The sequence below is a fragment of the Ceratotherium simum genome, chromosome 8 (assembly GCF_057802395.1).
Source record: "Ceratotherium simum simum isolate JZ-2026a chromosome 8, ASM5780239v1, whole genome shotgun sequence".
Taxonomy (NCBI): Eukaryota; Metazoa; Chordata; class Mammalia; order Perissodactyla; family Rhinocerotidae; genus Ceratotherium; species Ceratotherium simum.
In genome coordinates this window covers 2,620,172-2,646,154 of record NC_141907.1, presented here as the reverse complement: position 1 = coordinate 2,646,154, position 25,983 = coordinate 2,620,172, and the positions used below count along the sequence as shown (strand labels likewise).

General features: G+C 50.0%; 1 protein-coding gene across 6 annotated transcripts in view; it reads right to left on the bottom strand.

The window, feature by feature from the left end:
* RGS12 (regulator of G protein signaling 12) overlaps positions 1–8,999 on the bottom strand; it is a 131,729-nt gene extending 122,730 nt beyond the window's left edge. For 5 of the 6 annotated variants that reach the window (XM_087434846.1, XM_087434851.1, XM_087434849.1 and 2 more), the window contains exon 1: positions 8,919–8,999. The gene's annotated coding sequence lies outside the window, so the exon portion shown is untranslated. Of the gene's footprint in view, positions 1–7,652; positions 8,598–8,918 lie in introns of those variants that run through there. The other variant, XM_087434848.1, reaches the window with a different exon arrangement.
* Between the last annotated feature and the right edge of the window lie 16,984 nt (positions 9,000–25,983).

Here is a 25,983-nt window from a genome sequence, read left to right as displayed (position 1 = left end):
CAAACTTCGGGAAAAGGAAGGAGGACAAGCTGCAGATACCCCCTGCCAGGATCTATAGCTGACTGAACCGCGGGGCGTTTTCTGATTCCAGAAACAAATTCTAGCTCAATAATCTTGAAATACTGAACGTTAAACCATCCCAATTTTCCATTCCCATTATTATTTGACTTTCCCTTTTTATCTCAACTTAATATTTATTTCTGTTTGTGGTTTTTAAACCTGGGCAAAGTGGGACTGTAAATAGAATTGCTGGATTCAGCAAGTAAAAATACAGTTAAATTTGAATTTCAGATAAAAGATGAATAACGGTTAGCATAAATATTGCACAGCATACTTTATCCAGCAAATCTACGAAGGGACCGATGAGGCTGCGTTTCCTGCAGGGCTGTGCTGCAGCACTCACGGCCCGATTCAGTCTCCCTGAGCTCCTCCTTGCCGGAGCCCGGCTGTCTCCCATTACCCCCATCACCCCTCCCGAAAGGGGCAGACCAAGGACAGGAGGGGGCAGACCAAGGACAGGAGGGGGCAGGCCAAGCCCTGGGTCCCCTGCCCTGCCTGACCCCGGCCTCACTCCATCCCCTGCCCTCACCTGCCTCCTCACCGCACCCCCAAACGCGCAGGAAAGACTGAGGACAATTTTCCTCATCAACAAATGGGTCTTATTTCAGGCCTCCATGAGATCCCCTACCCACACAGGAATTTGGTCACTCCCTATGGGATTCGGAGGAAACAGCAATGGAGCAGAGCGCTGTATTGTCCTTTGTCTAGTCTTTCACTAAGGCTGAAGGCACTCTTTCTGCTCTCTGTGTCTTTCCAGTTACTCTGGGGAAGACAAGAGAATCTGCAAATGCACGAAGTCCTGGGTGTCCCCTTTAGCATGGAGCGTGTGAGGAGAAGGTGCGAGCCTCAGTCCTGCCCACAGGGCGGCCGGGGACAGACCCCATTCAGAAGCAACAGAGGCAGGGTGGCCAGAGGAGGTCATGTGAGCAGGAGGCCCCATCCCGCCTCACGACCCCACATGGCTCCTCACCCCAGGTCCCGGCAGGGTGTCTTAGGCTGAACAGTGGCCCCAAAGAGGTCAGGGCCTAATCCCCAACACCTGGAAATGTGACCTTATTTTAGAAAGGATCTTGGCAGATAGGATTAAGTTAAGGATTTTGAGATGGGGTGATGATCCTGGATTATTCAGGTGGGCCCGAAATGCAATCACAAGTATCCTTATAAGAGGGAGTGCAGGGGGAAGCTCAGACACCAGGGAGAAGGCCACCTGAAGACAGAGGCAGAGATTGGAGCCATTCGGCCACAAGCCCATGACTGCTGGCAGCCCCAGAAGCTGGAAGAGGCAGGAAGGAGCCTCCCCTAGAGCCTCAGAGGGAGCACGGCCATGCCCACACCTTGATTTAGACTTCTGGCCTCCAGAACTGGGAGAGAACACATTTCTGCTGTTTTAAGCCACCCAGTTTGTGGTGCTTTGTTACAACAGCCATAGCAAACTAAACAGGGGTGGGCCCAGGGAACCCTCCTCCTGCTGGGGCCCAACTGCCCCACCCTCACAGTGAGGAAGCTGACTGGCTGCTAACTGCTTAACTCCACAGAACCGTGCATCTGTTTGGACTCCAGGCAACTAGGGATGCAGGGCTCTGGCAAGCAGGGCAGTCTGGGCACCCCAATTTGCCCAAATGCCTCCCTGGGAAAATGTGTCCCAGACTTGGCTCTGCTGGACTATGCTCAGGAGGAGCCACGGAGCCCACAGCCTGGCCCGTAGTATGGTCTTGAGATAGATGTGCTAAATGAAGGTCTAAGCTGCCCACCCAGGTACTTCCAAAGGCACATACCCACTCACGGCAACAACACTGCAGGCCTGGACGAGACATCCTGAGCACCATCGCTAATGCTACCGAGAACATCCTGTGTCAGACACAGTTCCCACCATTTTAGACATACCATCCTAGTTAATCCTCACAACAGCCTCATTACCCCTATTTTACAGATAGAAACTGCGGCACAGAAAAGTAGTTTGCCCAAGGTCAAACTAGATAATGGAGGTGGGGTGAAGAATATAGCACCAAAAGGCAGTGATGTGCATCTTTGTCTCTCACCCCACAGGAGGAGCCCTACGCCTAGCAAACTCGCACCAGGCCCAGGGATCACCCACCTCTGGGGGGGTCAAAGAAAAACAACCCTCGGGCCTGATCCCTAAGTGGCTCCCATCAGAGGAAGATGACGTAGAATGCAAAGCCTCTACTGCCACCATGCTCTTCAAATTCCTATACGTATCTAAAAAAGGCACGTGTCTGGGCTAACACTTAGAAGAGCCAGCCCTGGGCTTTATTTTTTCCATGATTTGTCAAGGAAAAGCTTTCTTGCAGGCTACAGTGGCTTACTCCCTGATTACTTGATTCTCTAGATGAAAAACAAGTAAACCCCAAGATCAATGCCTGGCTACTAATCAAAGTGCCAGGAAGTCTACTAGTGAAGTGAAAAAGCTCACGCATTCTCCCATGCTGCTAAATCAAGTTCCAACCAGGCACAAAATATAAAAACCAATTATTTGAAGGTACTGGAGAGCTATGAAAAGCAAGCAGGAAACAGAGGGGAGTTATCCCCTAAGAGAAGAGGGCTGCACTGGGTAAGACATGCATCTATACAAATGAGTGGAGCTCAGCTGGAAAGTCGCAGTCCTCTCAGCTTCGAGTCAGAGAGTGGAGTCTGGGCGTGGCAGGGTGACTAGGAAGTGAGGGGGACATCTCAATATCTCAGAAAGGAGGCTGGGGAGAGAGGAAGCCCTGAAATCTGTTCATACACTGCCCAGGCCCTTGGACAGGCCCTGAACTGTCCAGGCACAGGCAGACTCCAAAGAGCAGGAGGAGGCAGTGGCAGGCTGAGCACGCCACACAGAGGTCACAGTAGAGACTTCAGTTTGAGCCTAGAAAAATTAACCTCCAGAACAAAAATCAACACTCTTCAGAAAAAACAATACTGCAAGGGATCAGCCACAATGTCCAGTACACAATCAAACATTACTAGATGTTCAAAGAATCAGGAAGACATGCCCCACAGTCAAGAGAAAAAGAAGTCAACAGAAACCGATCCTGAGATAACCCAGGCGCTGAAATCCGCAGAGAAGAACTTTAAGGCAGCTAATATAGTATGTTCAAGGATTTAATGGAAAATATGGTCACAATAAGCAGATGGCATATCTCAGTAGAGAAATGGAAACTATAAAAAAGCAACTGGATATTCTAGAAATAAAAACTACAGTAACTGAAATTTGAAAACTCACCAAATAAACTTAAGAGTACACTGGAGACAGAAGAAAGGATGAGGTAACTTGAAGACAGATCAATAGAAATGATCCAATACAAAAAACAGACAAAAACTATTTCTAAAATGGACAGGGCCTGAATGCCCTGTAGGACAATATCAAAGATCAACCATAAATGTAATAGCAGTACCAAAATAAGAAGAGAACAAATGGGGCAGAAAAAATATTTGAAGAAACAATGACCAAATTTTTCGCAAACTTGGTGAAAAATTATAAACATATCCAAGAAGCTCAACAAACCCTGAGCAGGATACATACAAAGAAAGCCCTCCTAGGCACATCACGGTCCAACTACTGAAAGCCAAAGGCAAAGAGAAGAGCCAGAGAGCAGTGTCACCACACAGCACACAGTGACAGTGCGGCTACAACAAGAGCTAACTTCTCATTACTAACAACGGCAGCCAGAAGACACTGTAAAGACAGAGTCAGAGGGCTGCGAAAAAAACTGGCAACACAGAAATCTATATCTAGTGAAAAGATACTTTAAAATTGAAAGAAAATAAAGACAGATCAGACAAATGAAAACTGGGAGAATTTGTCATTAACAGGCAAGAAACGTTAAAGGAAGCATTTCAAGCTGAAGAGAAATGATACCAGATGGAAACTCAAATCTATAAGAAGGAATGAAGCACACCAGAAATGGTGAATATGTGGGTAAGTATTATTCAATATTGTTTTTCTTCTCTTAATTCTTTAAAATACCTATGACATTTTAAAGCAAAAATTCTAACACTGTGTTGTGTGGTTTATAACATATGTAGATATAGTACGAATGACAATAGCTCAAAGTGGAGGAGGCAAATGGAACTTTTATTATTATTACAAAATTCACAAATTTTATGTAAAGCATTACAAAATTAACTCTGAACAGACTGCAGTAAGTTAAGATACACATTTTAGACTACAAAAAATAATGCAAAGAGGTATAGCTGAAAAGTCAACAGAGGAATTTAAATGGAATACTAAAAAATATATGTGCATATATATATGATATTTATGTAGGTATTATTATATATGTATGTACACACACACATGTATATATTCAGTTAACCCAAACCAGACAGAAAAGGTAAAAATGAAGAGCAGCAACAACAACAAAAAATAGAACAAGTAGAAAACAGAGCAGCAGACACAAATCAGCCACGCTAATATCCACGTGAACCAGAAGAAAAACTCTGCAATGAGACGAGGGAGGAATGAGTGGAGCAGATGACACAAGAGCGACAGCACGTGGACACTGCTACGGCCGAGTGACAGGTACGTGGGAGCTGATCACACTCTTATGTTCACTCTGTATCTATTCCAACATTTTCCATAACGAACACTTTTCAAAAATTAGATTTAAGAATATTCCAAATATTATTTATGGCCCACTCCTCCAAGCTGCTTTGGAAAAATCTGTGTTTATTGTTCATTTATTAGCTAATAAAAAAGTCTTCAATTTGGGGGATATTTAAACACTAAAAAATGTAAATGGACAAAACACTCACATTCAAAACCAGAAACTATCTGACTGGCTTTATAAGATGACTTTAAATATAAGGACGCTGGGGCCGGCCCCATGGCTTAGCGGTTAAGTGCGCACGTTCCGCTACTGGCGGCACGGGTTCGGATCCCGGGCGTGCACCGACGCACCGCTTCTCCAGCCATGCTGAGGCCGCATCCCACATACAGCAACTAGAAGGATGTGCAACTATGACATGCAACTATCTACTGGGGTTTTGGGGCAAAAAAAAAAAAAAGAGGAGGATTGGCAATAGATGTTAGCTCAGGGTCAGTCTTCCTCAGCAAAAAGAGGAGGATTAGCATGGATGTTAGCTCTGGGCTGATCTTCCTCACAAATAAATAAATAAATAAATAAATAAATAAATAGGACGCAAATAAGCTGAGAGTAAAAGAATGGAAAAGCTTTACCATGCAAACAATAAACGTGAGAAAGCTGGAGGAGCTGTCTTCACACCAGACAAAAGAGACTTCTAGACAAAAGCTCCATTCACCAGGAAGACAGAATCATCATAAACACGTACGAGCCTAATAACAGGGCTTCAAATACACAAACCAAACCTGAAAGAACTAAAGGCAGAAACAGACAAATCCACAGTCAATGTTGGAGATTTTAACATCTTTCTTAGCAAATGTTAGAACAACCAGAACACGCCCCCAACAAAATCAGTAATAATATAGGAGACATGAACACTATATAGTGTTCCCTTTATGTGCCAGGCACAACTTTAGGTGTTTAAATTCAGCCATGAATAATACTGAGAAAAAAAATCTCTGATCTCAAGGAGGATACAGCCTAGAGAAAAACTGAAAAAAAAGAAAAAAAAAAGAGAAGAAAACAATAAAAACTCAATTATCTTCTAAATGACAAGATCTTGCATCTCTAAATGAATAACAAGCTGTTATTTTTAAAAACAGAACAGGGGGCCAGCCCGGTGGCATACTGGTTGAGTTCCCACACTCCACTGTGGCGGCCTGGGGTGCGCAGGTTCGCATTCTGGGCGCGGACCTACACACCACTCATCAAGCCGTGCTGTGGCAGCATCCCACATACAAAGTAGAGGAAGATGGGCACAGATGTTAGCTTAGGGCTAATCCTCCTCAGCAAAAAGAGGAAAATTGGCAATGGATGTTAGCTCAGAGCCAATCTTCCTCACCAAAAAAAAAAAAAAAAAAAACCAGAAAAGAGAAATCAGAATAAGAAAGAACTTTTGAAAAATAAAAAGGATAACAGAAATAAAACAACTAACGGGAGGGCTGGAAGACAATGCAAAGCAATCTCCCAAGAGCAGAACATCAAAGAGATCGACAAGAGGAGAGAAAAGATAGGGAATCAGACGGTCAGCGCAGGAGGTCCAACCTCCAAATTAAACCAGTTCCGGAAAGAGAGGACACAAAAGTGAAAGACAGAAAGTTATCTGATTAACAACACAAAACATCAGTCCTCAGACTGCAGGGGCCCAGTTCAGATGAGAGATGAGAACACGGGGGAACAAGAGCAGCTCCTAGGAGCTCCCTGGGGCCAGCTCATGTATGGAGAACTGAGTCAGGACAGCAGCAGACTTCCCACCAGTGCTGGAAACTAAATACAGAGAAGCAATATCTTCAAATCCTGAGAAAACACTTTTCAGTAGAATTCTATACCCAGCTAAACTGAAAGTTAACTGAAGAGTAAAGGAAAGATATTTTCAAAATCACAGACAAAAGAAAAATTAATGTAACATTTCTTAGTCATCAATAGTATGGACTTCAACAAAATAAGGAGTGAGCCCAGATAGAGAACAGAGGGGTCAGAGAGCAGGGCCCACACAGGGGAGAAGGGCCCGGGAAAATCCTGGGTCTTGTGGGGACCAGAACAGACTGGGGCGGGAAGCAGGGCTCTGGGAGAGGTCTCCCAACAACCACCACCACTGCAACAGGGGTTCGGGGGACATGGGCTGGATATAAGGAAAAAGAGGTTTTTGCTAGGGCTGGACGAGAAAGGAGCTGCGCTCGATTGCACCACGTGGTTCAGTAAGGAACAATTCTGAGCATCATAAAAAGGTAAGCAATGACCACTGGCTTAACCAACAGAAGATGATATGATTAAGTTGGGAAATGGAGGGAAAGGAAGCAGTGGCGGGGTAGAGAGGAGGGCTAAAGCGTCCTCCGCACCTTTGAGAAAAGTCAAAAGATGATGTCTAAAATACATACATTTTAAAACAGCAGCTTAAACAGCAATAAACCCCTGAGAAAACAGAACACTTAGGATGACTGCCTCTGGGAGACGGGTAGAAACAGGACAGGAGAATGCCCACTCTCTGACTTTTTAATCAGTACAGTTAGCTCTTCATCTCGTGTCCTGGAAGGATGACCAAGACCACTGCTAAGGGACAAAAATAAAATATAGAAAAAGATATATAAGTAGTATGGTGTGTAAGTGTGTCTGTGTATGTATCTGTGTCTGTATGTTTGTGTCTCAATAAATGACTGTGTGAACAAGGAAAAAGATGAGGAAGAACACACATCAGAATATCATCTGATTACAGGGTTGGGGACAGCAAGGCCATTGGAAAGGAGAGAGGGAAGAAAAACAGGACAAACTACATGTTTTCTTTGGGAAAGCTCTAACACAAGAGTTCTCTGCCTGGAGCATACTCTATCCTTCCTGGATGCATCTGGTGAACTTCTGGAATAGTGAACCCCCTGAAAAATCACAGGCAACCTTGTGTCTGTATTAAAATTGCATGTGTAGAATACACTTTGGAAGAGAGACTATAGTTTTTATCAGGTTGCCAAGGAGCTGGTGACCATTCCCCGCAAAAGTAAAGGACAAGTGATCTACCGGACTAGAACTCCTGCAAGGCTTATCTTCTTTCCCGGGACGCCTTTCTCCAGGATGGCTCCAGCCTCTCCTCCAGGGCAGGGAATCCACGAGGCCTTTCCAGACACAGGAGCAGCAGCAGCCCCTGGGACAGATCTGCCCCACCCAGGGAAGGTGAGTGAGCCGGCTCCGCCTCAGCACAGAAGGAAAAACCAGTCCTTCCAAACATAAAGTCAGGAGCACTGTGGGAGGCTGCAGGGGGGGGCCCAAAGACATCAGGTCCTAGCCCCTGGAACTGTGAACGTCACCTCATAAGCAACAGGGACTTTGCAAGTGTGATCACATTAAGGGTCCTGAGATGGGAGACGATCCTGGTGGGCCCTGAATGCAATCAGGGTCCTCACGTGAGGGAGGCAGGGGAGACTGGAGGTCAGGAGAGGAAGAGAGGAAGCGAGGACGGAAGCACGGGGAGCCAGGGCAACGTGATGCTTCACATGCTTCGTCTCGGTCCAGCCCCGTGAGACCCATTGTGGACTTCTAGCCTCCAGACCCGGGGGGATAAATTTCTGTTGTTTAAGCCACTAAATTGGTGGTAATCTGATACCGCAGCCACAGAAAACTCATACAAGCGCTAATTAGAAAGTAAAATGTTCACAGGAATTCCACCAAATTCAAAGAAAATGTAAAATGCTCTGTCCGCACCCCAGAACTCCGGGGCCGCTCTGTGTGCACCCCACAACTCCGGGGCCGCTCTGTGTGCACCCCACAACTCTGGGGCCGCTCTGTCTACACCCACCACCCCCGAACTGAGGAGTCTGGAACGGGAAACCGGTGTGGCGGCTGCACGGACGTTGCTGCAGTTAATGTCCAGAGTTGGGGTCTCTGGGGACAGCCTCTGCCACATGATGCGGCCGCCCGGCGGGACGGACGGACAGGAAAGTCAGGACCCCGTCTCGACGCGGCCCAAGGCCCCGGGCTCCGGCCGAGGTCCGAGCGAACGCGGGGCACAGCAGGCCCGCCGCGCGGCCCCGGCCCCGGCCCCTCCTGCCCGCCGACGGCCGCGCCAGCCCCGCAGCGCCCCACACGCGGCCCGGGCGGGGTCCGGAGCCGGGCCCGCGAACAAAAGGAGCGTGGCCGGCGGCGCGGGGCTCCGGGGCCCGAAGAGCTGACCCGGCCGGCCGCCCCACACCCTCGGCCGCGCTGGCGGGGCCGGACCGCGGGGGCGAGCGCGCGCCTAGAGAAGAAAGAAAGCGGAGGCGAGGTGGCCCCGCGCCCGCCCGAACCTACCGGCCGCTAGCTCGCCGGCCGCGATCCGCTCCGCCCTCGCGCCCAACGGTCGCCGCCGCGCCGCCGCCCGGGGAGGGGCGGGGCCCGGGGGGGGGGGCCAGGGGAGGGCGGGGGTCAGGGACGGGAGCGGGGCCGGGGGGAGGGGCCAGGGGAGGGCGGGGTCAGGGACGGGGGCGGGACCGGGGGAGGGGCCAGTGGAGGGCGGGGTCAGGGACGGGGGCGGGGCTGGCCCTGGGGAGGGGCGGGGGAGGGGCGGGGCCTAGGTGAGGGGCCGGATGGGACCGGGGGCGGGGCCGAGGGGCGGGGCCGAAGGAGGGTCGGGAGGGCGTGGCCATGGGCGGGGCCGAGGCGGGGCGGATCCGGGGGCGGGGCCCTAGGGCGGTCGCAGCCCTGGGGAAGGGGCCCGGGGAGGGGCGGGACCTCCAGGGGCGAGGCGGCCGGGGCGTGGTCTCCAGGGGCGGAGACGGGTCTCAGGACCGGGCCGGAGTGCGCGCCTATGGGGCGGGGCCTCCGGGTGAATGGGAGCGCCCAGGGGACGGAGCGGCGCTTCGAGGCGGGACCTCCAGGGGCGGGAAACTGGGCGCGCCGCGGGGGCCTCTAGGGGGCGGGGTGTCCGGCGGACAGGATGGGGGCGGGGCTTCCAGGTGACGAGGGTAAGGAGAAACTAGGGGCCGGGCCTTGATAGGAGGCGGGGAGCCTGCGGGTCCGATCTGGAGGGCGGGGGCGGAACTTCCGCTGTCCGCGCTGAGGCGGCGGCTTCAGCTCCGGCTGTGGACACCCTGCGCCCGGCCCTGATCCCCGCCAGCACCCCCAGGCTGGATCCCCTCCCACACACCCCCCGGCCGGATCCCCTCCCGCGCCGCCTGCTAGGTTCCTTCCCAGCCCGAATCCCCTCACGGCTCTGGTCCCCTCCTACCCCAGATTCCTTCCTGCGGCCCCCGCCGGGTCCCCTCCCGGCCCAAGTCCCCTCCCGTCCCCCCCACACCGGGTCCCCGAAGGTGGGCGACGCATCCTCGGCGCCCCCGCCGCGGCCGCCCAGCCTCGGGGACCCCGTCCCCTCCTCCCGACTGCCTTCGGCTGACCTTGATGCTCACCCAGACTGCATGCCACCGGGAAATCTTTTCTTTTATGGGAGGGGAGCGGATGGGAAGTGTGGGGTCCCCCGCCTGGCATAGTCACTCCTAGTCCTCCAACAGCCGGGAGAGGCCAGGCAGGCGGCACCCAGCACGACCCCGGCTGCGGTGGAGGCCCTGAGGGGACCTGTGCCCCTCCGCCTGTCCAGACACCCACCTCTGTCCCCCCAGGAGGTTAACTTTCCACTTGCCTCCAGTTGTCTTCTTCCTCAGCAATCACTATTGCTTTGGAAATTCGGTTTCCCTTAGTCACAGTGACCGGCCAGAGCATTTTCAAGAAAGAGTCCAGTGGGCATTTACTGTACCATCTAAGTGTAGGGAAAAATCAAGCCCAGGACTCCTGACCAGTTGGGCCCTGAGTTTCAGCTAGGCAGCCAGCAGCCAAACCTGGCTGGAGCCTCCTGGGGTGTGTATTAAATCATTGTGACAAATCCTCCAGCCATCACACTTCCAGCCCCTCCACTGACTGGACAATCAGAGAATCTAGCTTATGCTCCATATTCCCTCCAATGCTCCCAAAATGACAGCAAGGGCAGTTTTCTCATTACCTGGCATGCTGTCAGTAAGCATCTTCCCCTTATATTTGCAAATAAAATACCTCAACAGCGTTTTGGAATGTGGAACTGGCAGTGGCAGAGTGTGCTGTCATTGGGGTGAGCTGCTCTGCTGAGCAGAGGGCAGGACATGGTGAGCTCTGAGGCACAGGGGCCAATTGTCTCTACAAGAGCACTGCTGCGGACTGAATGTTTGTGTCCCCCCAAAATTCATATGTTGAAACCTATTCCAGGGCCGGCCCTGTGGCATAGCGATTAAGTGCGTGCGCTCCGCTGCTGGTGGCCCGGGTTCGCATCCTGGGCGTGCACTGATGCACCGCTTATCAGACCATGCTGTGACGGTGTCCCATGTAAAGTGGGGGAAGATGGGCACAGATGTTAGCCCAGGGCCAGTCTTCCTCAGCAAAGAGAGGAGGATTGGCATGGATGTTAGCTCAGGGCTGATCTTCCTCACCAAAAAATAAAAATAAAAAAATAAAAGAAACATATTCCCCAGTGTGATGGTGTCTGGAGGTGGGCCTTCTGGGAGGTGCTTAGGTCATGATGGTGGGGCTGCATGATGGGATTAGTGCCCAGTTGTCTTCACTCCCCAGCCCAGGCTGACCGTCAGCCTCTGGAGCAGTGAGAGCCATGCGCTTGCTCCTATGGCACCTGCCCAGCGGCGACACAGCATTCCCACCCACGTTTCATCTGCTGCAGTGGGTCACAGCATCACTGCTGAGTTGGGAAGGTGGGACCCTTCCATGGGACTCCTGGACTTGCTCAACCTCACCTGTGCTCTGAGCCCTCAGCTGCTTGCCCAGCGGAGAGTGCTGGATGCTGCTTATCTGTGTCAGCTCGGCTGCTATAACAGAGCCACAGGCTGGGGGCTTATTCGTCACAGTTCTGAGGGCTGGAAGCCCGAGATAAGGTGCCAGCAGATCTAGTATCCAGTGAGGGCCTTCTTCCTGGTTTGCAGATGGCCGTCTTCTCTGGGTCTCCTCACATGGCAGAGAGCAGAGAGGGGACGCAAGCTCACTTGTGCCTCTTCTTATAGGGCACTAGTCCCATCATGGGGTCCCCACCCTCATGACCTCGTCTAAAGGTCCTCTCAAAGGCCCCACTTCCTAACACCACCACCTCGCGGGTTAGGGCTTCGACACATGAACTGTGTGGGGGACAAAGTCAGTCCACACAGCGCTGCTGCAGCGTCGACTAGCTCCGTTGGTCCTGCCGGCCTCGCAGAGGGACGTCTGGCACATGTGAGCCACAGCAGCTCTGCCACACAAGCCCAGCCTAACCAGACCCCACGTCCAGACCTAGAGGAAGCACTTGCCGTGAGGTGTGGGTCCTGGCTCCCTTCCAGTCCCCGCCCAGGGCCAATGAGAGACACAAGACAGAAGGGTCCTGCAGTTCCACTCCTCACCCTTTCTCTCCCGTGTCAGGCTGCCCCAAGTAGGGTTGTTCCTCACAGTAGTCCAGAGACGTCCTACACTGCTGAGCCGAAGGCCAAGGAGCTGTGGCCGGCTCTAGGGACAGCCTTCCACTGCATTCCTCTTCCCTGCCTGGGGCAGCTCTGCCCTCCTCTTGAACCTCTCAAGCTTGGCCTCAGGCTCTGTTTTCTGGGGAACCCTGGCCAAGGTTGTTGGAACAAAGCACAACCCTTCTGGAAGGTAGATTGTCAGGAAGGGACGTCAGAACTGGATTCCTAACCCATGTGAAGACACCGTGGACCCCATGCTGGTGGTGGGTGGCATGACTGGCATGAAGCAACTCCACGGTCACCACTGAGGCTTTCATTCGTGGTCACCAGGACAAGGTGCAGGGCTGGGAGGTAAGTGGCTGCTGCAGCGGAGCAGGTGGGGCTCCTGGAAGCCGGGCGTGCTGGAACTGCCCTGACACAGTGCTGCAGAAGGAGGTGGAAAAGTCCAAGTGTTTGCCACGTGGGACCTGCGAACCCACAGCTGATGTTCCTAGGGAGGTCTCAGAAGACACTCCTTCCCCGAGACACTCAGTAGGGTACCATATGAGTCAGGGTGCTCTAGAGAAACGGAACCAATAGGATATATATGTAGGAAAAGATTTATTGCCAGGAACTGGCTCACACAAGTATGCAGGCTGAGAAGTTCCACCATCTTCTAGCTGGAGACACAGGAAAGCTGGTGGTGTCATTCCAGTCCGAGTCCAAAGGCCTGAGAACCAAGAGCACAAGGGCAGAAGATCTGTGTCCCAGCTCAAGTGATCAGGCAGGAAGGGTGAGTTCCTCCTTCCTCCACTTTCTGTTCTGTTCAGGCCCTAATAGATGGGATGGTGCCCACCCACCCTGGGGAGGGCAAACTGCTTTACTCAGTCCACAGAGTCAAAGGCTAATTCTTCTGGAAACACCCTCACAGACGCACCTCGTGATCCAGTCAAGCTGACATGTAGAATTCACCATCACAGGTACGGAGTCTACTCTGCCTGGTACAGGCCCCGTCCACGCTGCTGGCTTCATGCTTTGTCTTTATCATTAATAGCTCCCCCTTTCTCTCCAGAAGGAGTCCCATTTGGGACAATAAAGCGTATCATCACCTAGCCTAAGAAATGTTCTCTGAGGAGAGCACCAGCGTATCTGGGGACATGGTGGTGGCTGTCCTCCGCAGGCTAAGGCTGAGAGTGGAAGTGCTGCCACGGCTGATCCCTCACGTCAGCAGGGAGAGACGGTGGAGCTGCCTGAGTGAGCAGCCAGGCGGGCCCGACCCTCGGGGCCCTGTGGTGATGATGTGCCGAGGGCCGAGGGCCGAGAAGGATGGGCGGTGTACTAGGTGCTGGTCATTTTCCATACTTAAAGCAAAGGAGAGCTGGTGAGCAGAAGGCTGCGGTCAGCTGCCTGGGGGGAAAGCCACAACCTCTCCTCCATTTCCAGACCTCAGTTCAAAGGCCCAGAGCCTGACTGAGGGAGGGGGGACCCCTTTGCAGAATGCCCTGGAATGCCACTGTGAGTCTATATAGTAGGCATGCCCCTAGCCTCCCCTTCAGGGACCAGGGGCAGTTTGCCAGGGTAATTTGGTCCCTGGAAGGGGGAATGCCCAGATTTTTTGAGAAGTGTTCCTTTTAGGGTTTGAGCTTACACTGGTTCCAGGATAACCAAGCCCCATCCTGTCCTCTGCTTAGAGTCAGGGCTCACACGGAGCTTGACCAAGTCCATCTCACGGGGCATCAGTGGGTCTGCAGACCCCCGTGGGTGTTTCCCTGGCCCCCAAATGTGAAATTGGACAGATACACTACCCGACAGCTGGCCGGACCCTCCCGGCGATCCCTTGTCCTGTGGAGTCAGGGATCCTATGGGAGGAAGTCCCTGACCTGCTCCCATCCTGGCAAAACCATCCTTCAGAAGCCAGCCCACGTCCCAGATGGAACAGTTCAACAAGGACAGCCGTGCAGTCCGTGCTCCTCCCGTGTCCCAGTTGGTATACATGTCACATGCCATGTTTGGCTCCCTGCTCTGTCCAGAAATTCCCCAATTTACCTAACACTTTGTAATTAAAAAAAGGTTTTTTTCCTGCAAAAAGTAACTTCTCTGCAACTAAGAACGCTGACCTAGAAAAGAAGTCACAGAAGCCTCTTCTGGAGCTGGATCGATCCAAGGCTCCCTTTCCTCCCACAGTCAGATATCTGTGGGGGAGGAGGCTCAAAGGCCCTGGGCCGCCCTCGGGAGCCATCAGTACTGGGGGCTGGGTTACCCATGCTCCTTGAACTCACCTGCCAGTGACTGCAGGTGACCAGCCCCACAAGACACCCAGGAAGTGGCTCTCCAGCACTGAGTGCTGACTCCCCTGTCCCCACGTTGGTCACCCGCCCATCTGACATTGCCCTCTACCTGCATCTCACCAGTGGGGAATGACCACCTCGGTCTGCGAGTCCAGGCACTGGGAGCTTCCCAAAGCCCGTGCTAGGCTGCACCCCCTAGAGGACCCGTGTGGCGCCTCGAGGCCCGGATTCCCCGGCCGAGGTCTGAGTCGAAGACCTGGTTTGGCTCCTGGCTCCGAATCGTGGCTTAGCCCTGGGCAAGGCACGTGATCACGCTGCGCCTGTTTCCTCGTCTCTACAGTGGGGTAATCATAGGGCCCCTGTTGGGGGCTGTTATGAAGACTGGCTTAGCTAGATGGCGTAAACCGTGTAGAAATGCCCCTGGCACATCCTGGACAAGGTGCTAGACAAGCAGGAGCCATTGCGAGCATTTGCTCCCAGCCCAGCAAGGGCCCTCACCAGGTCACATGGCCAGTGGGCCCAGCCCAGGCCCATCCAGCACCAAAGGCAGCACTGTGGCCCCTTGCTCATCTTCCACATTGTCCCCTGGGATGCAGGCGGCAGTGCTGGTTCAAGCCGAGAGAAGAGGCCCTGGCTCCCTGGTGTGCCCTGACTCGAGGCAGGCTGAGCCCCACTTGAGTAGTGGTACGTCTACCGCACCTGCTCCATGAGCAGGAGAGAGTTCACTTAGAACTCCACGCTGCCTCCCCACTTCTCCCTCACTGCCTTCCCTTCCCCCTCACTGCCCCCCACTGCCCCCCTCACTGCCCCCTTCCCTTCACTGCCCCTCACTTCCCCCTCACTGCCCCCTTCCCCTCACTTCCCCCTCACTGCCCCCACTGCCCCCGCTGCCCCCTCACTGCCCCCTCACTGCCTTCCCTTCCCCTCACTGCCCCCCCACTGCCCCCTCACTGCCCCCGCTGCCCCCTCACTGCCCCCTCACTGCCCCCTCACACCCTCCTAACCTCCCCACACCCCCCTCACCGCCCCCTCACTGCCTGCCCCTGCCCAGCCTCTGTCTTTGATAGGCCCGAAGCCTTCCCCTTGGCTTCGCTGCAGGGCACGTACAGCACGCTCTAACATGGATCACATCGACAGGACGTCCTGAGAGCTCATCCCGCGCCGTCTCTGTCTGGCCAGTGTGGCCACTCTGCTGATCCCCCCAGCACTCTGTCCAGGCCGAGCTGCCCTCCAGCCCCCAGATGGGGACGTTCTGTCCTTGACCCAGAAAGGCCCTGGCTGAGTGATCTTCTCACTCGATCACACACACACAGACACACTCACACGCTTCTCTGGAGTCCATTCCTTCTGCCACGTGGATGTCACCAGGTCAGCTTCCCCAGCTCCTGCCCGCCTGCAGGACATCCGTGACGGGAGGTCCCACTCCGCCTCCACCTTGGCTGTCGCCTGCTCTCCCCACTCCCCGCAACTCCCACCTCTAGCCATCCTCCCAGCAACCCCGCTTCAGCCTGAGGCCCCCAGCACCTTCTTGCCCACCCGAGTCAGCCACCAGCCTGCAGTCACCACCTCCCTGGCCACCATGGAGCCAAGGCCCGTGTGCCAAGCTGCGCCAAGAGCATCACCCACGCTGGATGTGCCTGTTCCCCCCGGAGGCTGCCGTGTTAGCAGCAGCTCATTTTACAGATGGAGACTGAGGCTTGAGCAGGGGCCTGCAGGTCAGCACTAAGTGGCGGAGCTGGGATTTGACGCAGAGCCTGACGCAGCTCCACACGGCCCTTCCCCGTGCCCTGGGCCATCACCCAGAAGGCCAGCGGGCACAGACCACCAGTCCCCTCTCGGGCCTGCCTTCCCAACTTCAGTATTCAATGCCCATCTTGTTGCTAATGTGCAAGAGAGGTGCCCACTTCTCTGTTCAGTATGGCCCAACATGGCTATAAACAGAAGAGTAGTAGGCATGCTCTATACTGCAGAGTGCTGCACAGCTGCCACGTGAAACCGCAGTGAATGCGCCGCTAATTTCTGATAACTTCTGAAAACAATCATAAATAAAAATATGAGGAAAAGCAAGACAAATGGACATCAGCACTATCGGGAAACAGTATTTTATTATGCGAAAACTATGGCATTCACTCCCGAGAGGAAGGATTTAACAAACTCGTTGATTTGTCTTTTACCTTGGCCTGAGCACTTTCAATGTGGAGCATAATGAAGGAAAGAAAACAAGACTTCTTCCTCCACATAGGGGGTAGCAGGATGCAAGACATTCACTCCCATGGTAACAATGAGAAAAACCAAAGAAAAAAAATAATTATACTTTTCTATGGGGTTAGTAAACCAATAGATGCAAAGGAACTTTTATGAACTGAATTCCCGAGAAAGATGAGCTCTTCATCGAGAAGAGAGTGTGGCAGCAACATCCATGTCTGGAACAGGAGTCTGGTCCATGTATTAGCAGATTGAGGAGGAGGGATGAAGAGACACTAGCCCAGTCTTCAATGACAAGTCACTCAGCCCCAACCAGTCTACTCTCTCCCATTCAGATTAAAATTTTGCAGAGAAAGTGCGAGGAGAGGCTGGAAAGCAGAGCGAAATCACTTAGTCCTCCACGTTCTCACAGTGCTGGGAGTCCAACGCTCCGCCAGAGTTAAATCTGAGCTGAACCCAATATATCTGAGACTATAGTTGGCATCTGAGCTCAGACACTGACAGGATCAAACAGGCTGCCGCGGAATGGGAGGTGGAGGGTTGTGCTGAACACAGGTGGACTCAACATAATTAAAGCTGTGGCCCAATCCACAGTCAACTTGACTCTTGGAGGAATCTGAATGGTAAGCCCCTCAGCCAAACTGAGGAAACAGTTTACATTCTGTGGGAAATCAGCAGAACAAAATCAAAACGAAACATTACATGTCAGTCTCCACTGTTCATTTACACACAATGTCTGGGATGAAATAAAAAATTACAAGACACGTGAAGAAGCAGACAAATTTGACTTATAATCAAGAGAAAACACAATCAAAAGATGTGCACCCCAGATGATCCAGTAATTGAAATTAGCAGACATATAATGTAACAAAATACTGTGAATATGTAGAATAATTTGCAGATAAAGAGAGAGATAATAGATAAAGAGATGGGGTATTTTGGAAGAGAAATGAAAACTCTAAAATCTCAAAGGAAATTCAAGAACTGAAAATTACAATATCATAATATCTGAAATAAAAATGAGTTGGCTAAGCTTCTGGACACTCTGAAAGAAAATTTCAGTGAACATGAAGATGGATCAATATGAATAATCCAAACTAAATCACAGAGAGGAAAAAAAGATTGAATAAAATGAAAAGAGTGCTTGTGACCTTTGGGATAATGTCAAGCGATGTGACGTATGTGTAACTGGAATCCCAGAAAGATAAAATGGGGGAAATACATTTGAAGAAATAGTGGTCAAAATTTTCTCAAATTTGATTTAAAAAAAATCAATCCAGGGGCCGGCCCGGTGGCGCAAGTGGTTAAGTGCGCGTGCTCTGCTGCGGCGGTCCAGGGTTTGCCGGGTCGGATCCCAGGCGCACACTGATGCACTGCTTGTCAGGCCATGCTGTGGCAGCATCCCATATAAAGAGGAGGAAGATGGGCATGGATGTTAGCCCAGGGCCAGTCTTCCTCAGCAAAGAAAGAGGAGGATTGGCAGATGTTAGCTCAGGGCTGATCTCCTCACACACACACAAAAAATCAATCCATAGATCCCAAAACTCAACAAACCCCAAGCGGGATAAATACAAAGAAAACACACCTAGACACAAATTGTTGAAAACAAACACTAAAATCTTAGAAGCATCCAGAAAAAAAAAGATACATTATATACATTAGTACAATAATAAAAACAGCAGAGTTCTCATCAGAAACAATGGAAGCCCCCAAAACAAAAGAGCAACATCTTTAAAGGACAGGGAGGAAAAACTGTCAGCTGAGAATTCTATATTCAGTGAAAACACCCTTGAAAAATGAAGGCAGAATAAAGGCATTTTCAGATAAATGAAAGCTGAGTGAATCCATTGCCAGCATACTCACGCTGCAAGAAATGCTAAAAGAAGTTCTTTAGTCTGAAGAAACTTGGACCTACACAAAGGAACAAAGAGCACTAGAAATAGTAAATATGTGGGTAAATATGAAAGATTACATTTCCCTTTTCTTCATTACTTTAAAGAACAATTGAACATTTAAAGTAAATATAATAACAATGTACCATGAGGTTTATAACAGAAGTACATATAAATTATATGCAACAGTAGCACAAAAGACGGGAAGGAAATGGAATTATATGTTGAAAGGTCTTTACATTAGACATGAAGTAATATAATATGATTTCAAAGGAGACTGAGGTAAGTTAAGGATACATATTGGAATCCTTAGAACAACCTATAAAAATAATACAAAGAATATTGTAGTTAAAAACCCAAAGAAGGAGGGGCCAACCTGGTGGTATAGCGCACTCCGCTGCAGCGGCCCAGGGTTCAGATCCTGGGCGTGCACCGATGCACTGCTTGTCGAGCCATACTGTGGCGGCATCCCATATAAAGTGGAGGAAGATGGGCACAGATGTCAGCCCAGGGCCAGTCTTCCTCAGCAAAAAGAGGAGGACTGGCGACAGATGTTAGCTCATGGCTAATCTTCCTCACCAAAAAAAAAAAAAAAAAAAAAAAACGAAGGAGATAAAATTTAAAAATTTTAGATCAGTTAATCCAAATGAAGGCAAGAAAAGAGGAACAAAAGAGCAAATAGCAAATAGGACAAATAGAAAACAATTAGCAAGATAATAGGTAAACTTGAACCTAACTATATCAATAATTACATTAAATAGAAATGGGCTAAACACTCCAATTAAAAGGCAGAGCATGTCAGACTGGGCTTAAAATAAAACAAAACCTGCTATAGTCTGTTTAACAGAGACACACTTTAAATATAAAAACACATTTACATTGAAAGTGAAAGGACAGAAAAAGAAATAACATGGAAAAATGAGAAAGCTGGAGTGGCTATATCTTCAAATATTTGAAGCAAAAATTGTGAGACCTAGAAGAAGACAAATAATAATAGACAAAACCACAATTATAGTTGAATATTTTAACATTTTTCTATCATAAATTGATGAGAAAACCAGACAAATAATCAGTAAAGATATAAAAGATTAAGATTTGAACACCATCAAACAATCTAACCTAATTAACATGTATAGAGAACTACACCCATTAGCTACAGAATACAGATTCTTTTTAAGTGCACATGGAACATTTACCAGGAGAGAACATATGCTGGGCCATGAAATAAATCTTATTGATTTTAAAAGATTGAAGTCATACAGTGTAAGTTCTCTGACAACAGCAGAAATCAATAACAATATCTAGAAAAGCCCTCAACCTTTGACAATTAACTAGTACACTTCTAAATAATCCACAGGTCAAATCACAAGGGAAATTAGAAAAATATTTTTAACTGAATAGTAATGAAAACACAATATATCAAAAATTGTGGTATACAGCTTAAGTTCTTATAGAGATAAATTTATAATTTAAAATGCTTATACTAGAAAAGATGGCTTGAAATGAATGATCTAAGCCTCCATATTAAGAAGCTAGAAAATAGAGAAAATTAAACCTAAAGTAAATAGAAGGAAGGAAATAATAAAAATAAGAGTGGAAATTAATGAAATAGAGAACAGCCAAACACAGAAAAAAAAACAAGAGAGCCAAAAGTTGGTTTTTCAAAAAGATTAATAAATTTATCAACCCTTAGTAAGACTAATGAAAAGTAGAGGGAAAACACAAACTACTAATATCATGAATATTATTACAGAGCCCACAGATATTTAGAGGATATTAAGAGAATAGTATGAACAACTTGATCACAACAAATTTGATAATTTATATAAAATGGAAAAAGTCCTTTAAAAACACAGCAAAAATTACACAAGAGGAAACAGAAAGTCTAAATAGCCCTATATTGGTTAAAGAAATTGAATTAATAATTAATAACCTTTAAGGAGGAGTGTGCTGATGTCTACAACTTACTTGGGAATGCATCAGAAACAAAGATGGAGTGATGGATAGATAGACGGATATCTGATAAGGAAAGTATAATAAAACATTAATCTAAGAAATGGACATGATTGTCATACAATTCTCTCCATTTTTTTGAGTAGTTGAAATTTCACAATAAAATTTTAGGTAAAAAGCCAGCATTTTCCATAAAATTATTCACAAATAAAACCCCAGGACCATACAGTGTTGGAGAGAATCAAACATACAAGAAAGAAATAATACCATTCTTACACAAACTTTTTCAGAAAATAGAGAAAGATGGAATACTCTTGAACTAATTTTATGAGGCCCACACAACTCTGATACCAAAACCTAACAAGGACATCATGAGAAAAGAAAATTACAGACCCATGTCTTCATGAATGTAGGTGCAAAAATTCTTAGCAAAATATTACTCAATTGAATAACACACCATGAACAAGTATGGCTTATCCCAGGAATGCAAGGTTGGTTTAACATTTGAAAAGCAATCCTTGTAATTCACCACATTAACAAAATAAAGGAGAAAAATCTTGCAAGTATCTCAACAAATGCACAAAAAGCATTTGTCAAAATTCAATACCCGTTTATAATTAAAAACTCTAAACCAACTAAAAATAGAAGGGAACATCCTCGATTTGATAAAAGGCATCTATTAAACATCTATAGCTAACATCATACTCGTTGGTGAAAGACTATCTTCCCCTAAGATCAGGAATAGGGAAACGATGCTGCTCTCACAGCGTCTTTTCAACATTGTACTGGAGGTTCTAGCCAGAGGAATAAACAAGAAAAAGAAATAAAAGGCATACAAATTAGAGAGCAGGAAGTAAACTGCCTTTATTCACGGAAAAGACGATTGTTAGTACAGCTAGTTCTAAGGAATTTGTTTACAAAGCTATTAGACTAATAAGCAAGTTTAGCAGGGTTGCAGGCTACAGATACAAACGTCGATTATGTTTCTATATACTACCAACAAACGATTGGAAAAGTAAGATACTGAGGCTTAAATTTAATAAAGGATGCACTAGACCTCTCTAAAGGGAGAGATATACCATGTTCATAAATGCGAGATTCAATATTGACTGAGAACATGTCAGTTCTCTTCAAGTTGATCTATAGATCAACGCCATCTCAATCAAAATTTCAGCAGGCTTTTTTGGGTACAAATTGACAAGCTGATTTAAAATTTTTATGGAAATGCAAAAGATCTGGAATAAACAAAGCAATTTTAGAAAAGAACAAGGTTAGAAGATTTACACTATCTGACCTCAAGACTTTCTATGAAGCTGCAGTAATCTAGAGAATGTAAACATATCGACTAATGGAACTGAATGGAGTCTAGAAATAGACCCAGTCTTGTTTGGTGAGTTGATTTTTGACAAAGGCACCAGAAAAATTCAGTGGTGGAAGGGAAAGACTTTGAACTAGTGGTGCTGGGATAACTGGATGATCACAACCTTGAGGTCTAACTCCCGTCACACACAACGAGTCTGAGGTGGATCGAAGGCCCAGCACAATCACAGCTGCTAGAATAGGATATGGGAGAATGTCTTCCTGACCTTGGGGAGATTTCTTAGGACACGATAAGCTCCAGCCCTAAAAGAAAAGTAAGCCAGACCATTTTGATTTTATCAGAGGCAAGATCCCTGCCCACCACAGACACCACCAATTCCTCTTCCTGCTGTTGTGTCACCCCAGTTCTGGACACACTCATCACTGCCCCCCTCAAACAGCTGAAAACAAGAGCAAACTTGTGAAACGCCTGTTTTTGGGCACTGAACTGGAACTCTGAGATGAGAGCCTCCAGAGGCCCTGGTTCCCTGCCGGGGGCCGGCCCGGCCTCGGTTACACTGGGAACCCCTTGGACTGCAGACCCGCCCAGAGGAAGCCTCTTGTGGGCCCAGAATGTGGGAGGCTGGGGTGGGTGGGCTCCGTGAGCCGGGCTAGGCTGCCTTTTTCAGGGGGGAAATACGCTGAACTTGGGGTCCAAAGCCTGGGATGTAGGTCTGCCTCCACCTGATGGGGTGAGTTCCATCGCTTCCATATCTCCCTTTCCCACCTTTCGGGGTAGCCACAGAGTGTTGGGCTCAGCCTGCTCCCACGGGCGCCCCCAGGTGTCGCTTCTCCCTCGGGCCGGCTCCTACACTGAGGCCGGTATTGCTTGGGGCTCTGGGCTCCGGGCCTCAGTGGAGTATTACTATTCTTGGCTGTACCCTAAGCAGCTGCCCATTAAAATTCCATTAGTTTCTAAGGCTTGAGCTGCAGTTGATATTTCTAATTATTGTGAAATTAAAATTGTCCCTGTAATTTAAGGATAATTGCAGGAGATGCCAGCGGGCCCCCCAGGGAGCCGAACTGTTCCGGAGCAGAACTTGGAAAGTCTCTTGTGAGTTCTCTGAACAGGAAAAGACAAAGGCATTTTGGAAAATGAGGGGGGTGGGGGGTCAGGTACAGAGTTGGAATCTAAATTTCCATGTTAATGGGCTCTGGTGAACTCGGCTTGGGAGCAGCTGGGCCTCCCAGGGGAGGGGCCCGGCTCCCACACCTCAGCCAGCCTGGGCTGTGGGACCTGAGAGGAGGAGGGTAACAGCGGATTAATAAGGAGTCAAACGCTGTGGGGGATAGGAACACAAACAGGTATAAGAAGGCGGGAAAGCTCTAGAGCTGGCAGAAACCTTTGTGGAGCAAGGTGTGCGTGGAGGGAATTTTGTGGAAGTGAAATGAGGGGGGTCCATGTGCGCCCAGGTCCCCCCCTCACACATGTACACCCCCTGCACAGGTGAGGACCAGCCCGCCTCCGCCCTCCCCGTGGGAGCGAGGCCTCGCCTTGGGAGGTGCTCGCAGCTGACCGTGGCCCTGAGCCCAGCTCCCAGCTCCAGCTGGACGGAGCCCAAGAGGAGCAGGGCCGGCTGCGGACCCCACCGCAGGAGGTGCAGAGCTAGCGTGAAGCCTCAGGTCCCCCGGCTCCCCCAGGGCTCCCCCACACCCAGCGGCCCTCCTGGCCTCCCTTGCTCCAACATGGTGCGTGGGGGGCATTGGCCATGGGACCCTGGTCACCCCTGGGCTCCCCTTCCCCTGTTGGGTCCTAACCTCTCTCCACCACCCTGCTGCCTGGGGTCAGAGCCAGGACAGAGGTAAGGGGAAGATGTGCGCCCCACCTAGCCGCCAGCCTGTCCCCTCACAAGACGGGGCCATGATGCTGCTCCTGCCACCCTCACGCCCCTACCTCACTGCTGCCCCGCAGGCTGACGCCGCGTGTGGTCTGTCCAGCCTGCCCCTGCTGGTTGCTCCTCGAGGGCAGGACTGCATCAGATTTGACTCTGTCCCCAGAGGTCAGCACATGACCCCAGCAGGGGCCCCACAGCTGGTGCCCAGTGGAACTCTAGGAAATAAGGTGGCGTGTACCCGAGGACTGGACATCCCTGAAATCACTGCAGTGTGGGGACAGCCCTGCAGAGCTACCCTGAGGAGGCCTGAGTCAGCCCACATGGCAGGCCGCAGGCGGAGCCGGTCCGCTAGAAAGCAGCGTCTCCGACCAGCTTTGCTGCAGGCCCGTAGCTCTACTTGGAGCTTATCTTCCTCCTGTAGACTTTGCTCCATGTGTCAAGAGGGGCCAACACTCACTGGAGTCCGGAACGTTCTCCTTGCCCTCTCCCCTAGTGCTCCATCTTGGTCTGTGGGGGTTCTGCCTGCCAAGGTGGACAGGGTGGCAGTTTGACCACACGATTCCCACCACACGGCATGGGTCACCAGCCTTCCGGCCTGCAGTGGGTCGTCCTCACGGTCCCCCCCACCCCCATTCAACTGCTCCACTTAACCAAGCACTGTTCTAGGAGCTGCCATGCCAGCACCCCCTCCCCTTTCTGGGACTAAATTTGATACCAGCCCTGATATCAGTTCCCCTACATTAATCCCCCCATATATGGGGTAAAAAACAAAAGCGCCCTCCCCTTTCCCTGCTCACTCCTAGGCTTCCTGGCACCAGACTCCACCCTCCACCACGGAGGCAGACAGCCAGGGACGCCCACCTACGAGTCCCTTGTCTCGCCATCCTCCTCCCTGCCAGCAGCCTCACGAGGCCAAACACAGGCTGGCGGAAAAGCACCAGCCAGCAAGGCCACAGGCTCCCCCTCCCTACAAGCAGCCACACTCCTCGCAACATTTAAAACCCCTTGCCTCCCATTTTTCGGGGAGACGAGAGGAATTTGAGGGCTCACTCTTGTCTCCTGGCTGATGTCACCTGAAATAAAAATGCTTTCCTTGCCATAAGCCTGGCGTCCAGTTTTATTTGGCCCCTCTTATGTGGCGGGTAAGGAAACTGTGTTAGTGTCCAGTAACAAATTCTCTGTTAAAAACTTGAGTCTGGCTGCAGACAACAGAGGCTGGAAATAGCTGGCATGGGATGGAATTCTATTTCTCTCTCACATTAGAGAAGCCAGGCCCATGCAGCAGCTCCATGGTGCAGTCAGACCCCAGGGGCTGCTGTCTTTCTGCTTTGGCGGGCTTGCGGCTTTCATCCTCAAGAGCGCCTCATACTCCTGGAAGGCTGCTGGAGAGCCAGACATCTCCTCCATCTCCTCTGTTGCTGGGCAGAAAGCCAGAGAAAGTGTGAAAGTGGCAAGAAAACCCACGTACCTGCTTGTCCCTTTCTTAAGGAGGTTTCCCAGAATTTGCACCCAAATGCCTCAGATTTCTCACAGTGTCTTGTTATGTTAATGAGGTGACTTTTGGAAAGCAGCTAATGATGGAGATGACCAGTGGAGCCAAGCATGCGAGTAGAGGGTTGGAACTTTTGGTCCCACCTGCCTCCCCCACCTCCCGGGAGGGGAGAGCGGCTGCAGATTGCGTCCAGTCACCAACGGCCAATGATTTAATCAATCGTGCCTGTATAATGAAGCCTCCAAAAAAGCCTAAAAGGAGGAGGTTCCAGAGCTACCGGGTCGGGGAACACGTGGAGGTGCAGGGGGAGTGGCGCGCCAGAGAGGGCGTGGGAGCTCCCCACCTTTCCCCACACGCTGCCTCACTCATCTCTTCCATCCGGCCGTTCCTGAGTTATACTGTGGGAGATCAAGATTTGGCCACCCTAAAATCTGTCTCTTTACCTTGGTTGTTTTCTCTGAGGACATTTGACCTCCCCCACTAACTGCCTAAAGAATTTGACATGGTAGCTCCTTCCTGGAACAGATCTATCATGATGGCTGTAAAGATAACCTAGGGTAAATGTTACAATAGGAAAGGCACCAACAAGCCCCTCTTATCAGAAGTTCTGTCTCTCTGGCCACGTTCTCTGGATGACCCTGCGAAGAGTTGCCAGACAATCATTTACATTTATAAGAGAAATCTCCATTTGTAAAGGTATCTCCCTCTCTGTTTGGAGAAGAGAGGGGGATGAGCTCATTTCTAGTGACTTATCAATGTGGAAGGTGAGGCCTTGAGCTACATAATAAACCTTACTCTTGTTTACTGTGCTTTAGTGGTAATCTCCTGTAACTTACTCCCCCCACCCCCAAAATCCTCCTTTGTCATTGGCTGAAAATGATATTTAAGACGAGAATTTCTGCTATTGTGTTGA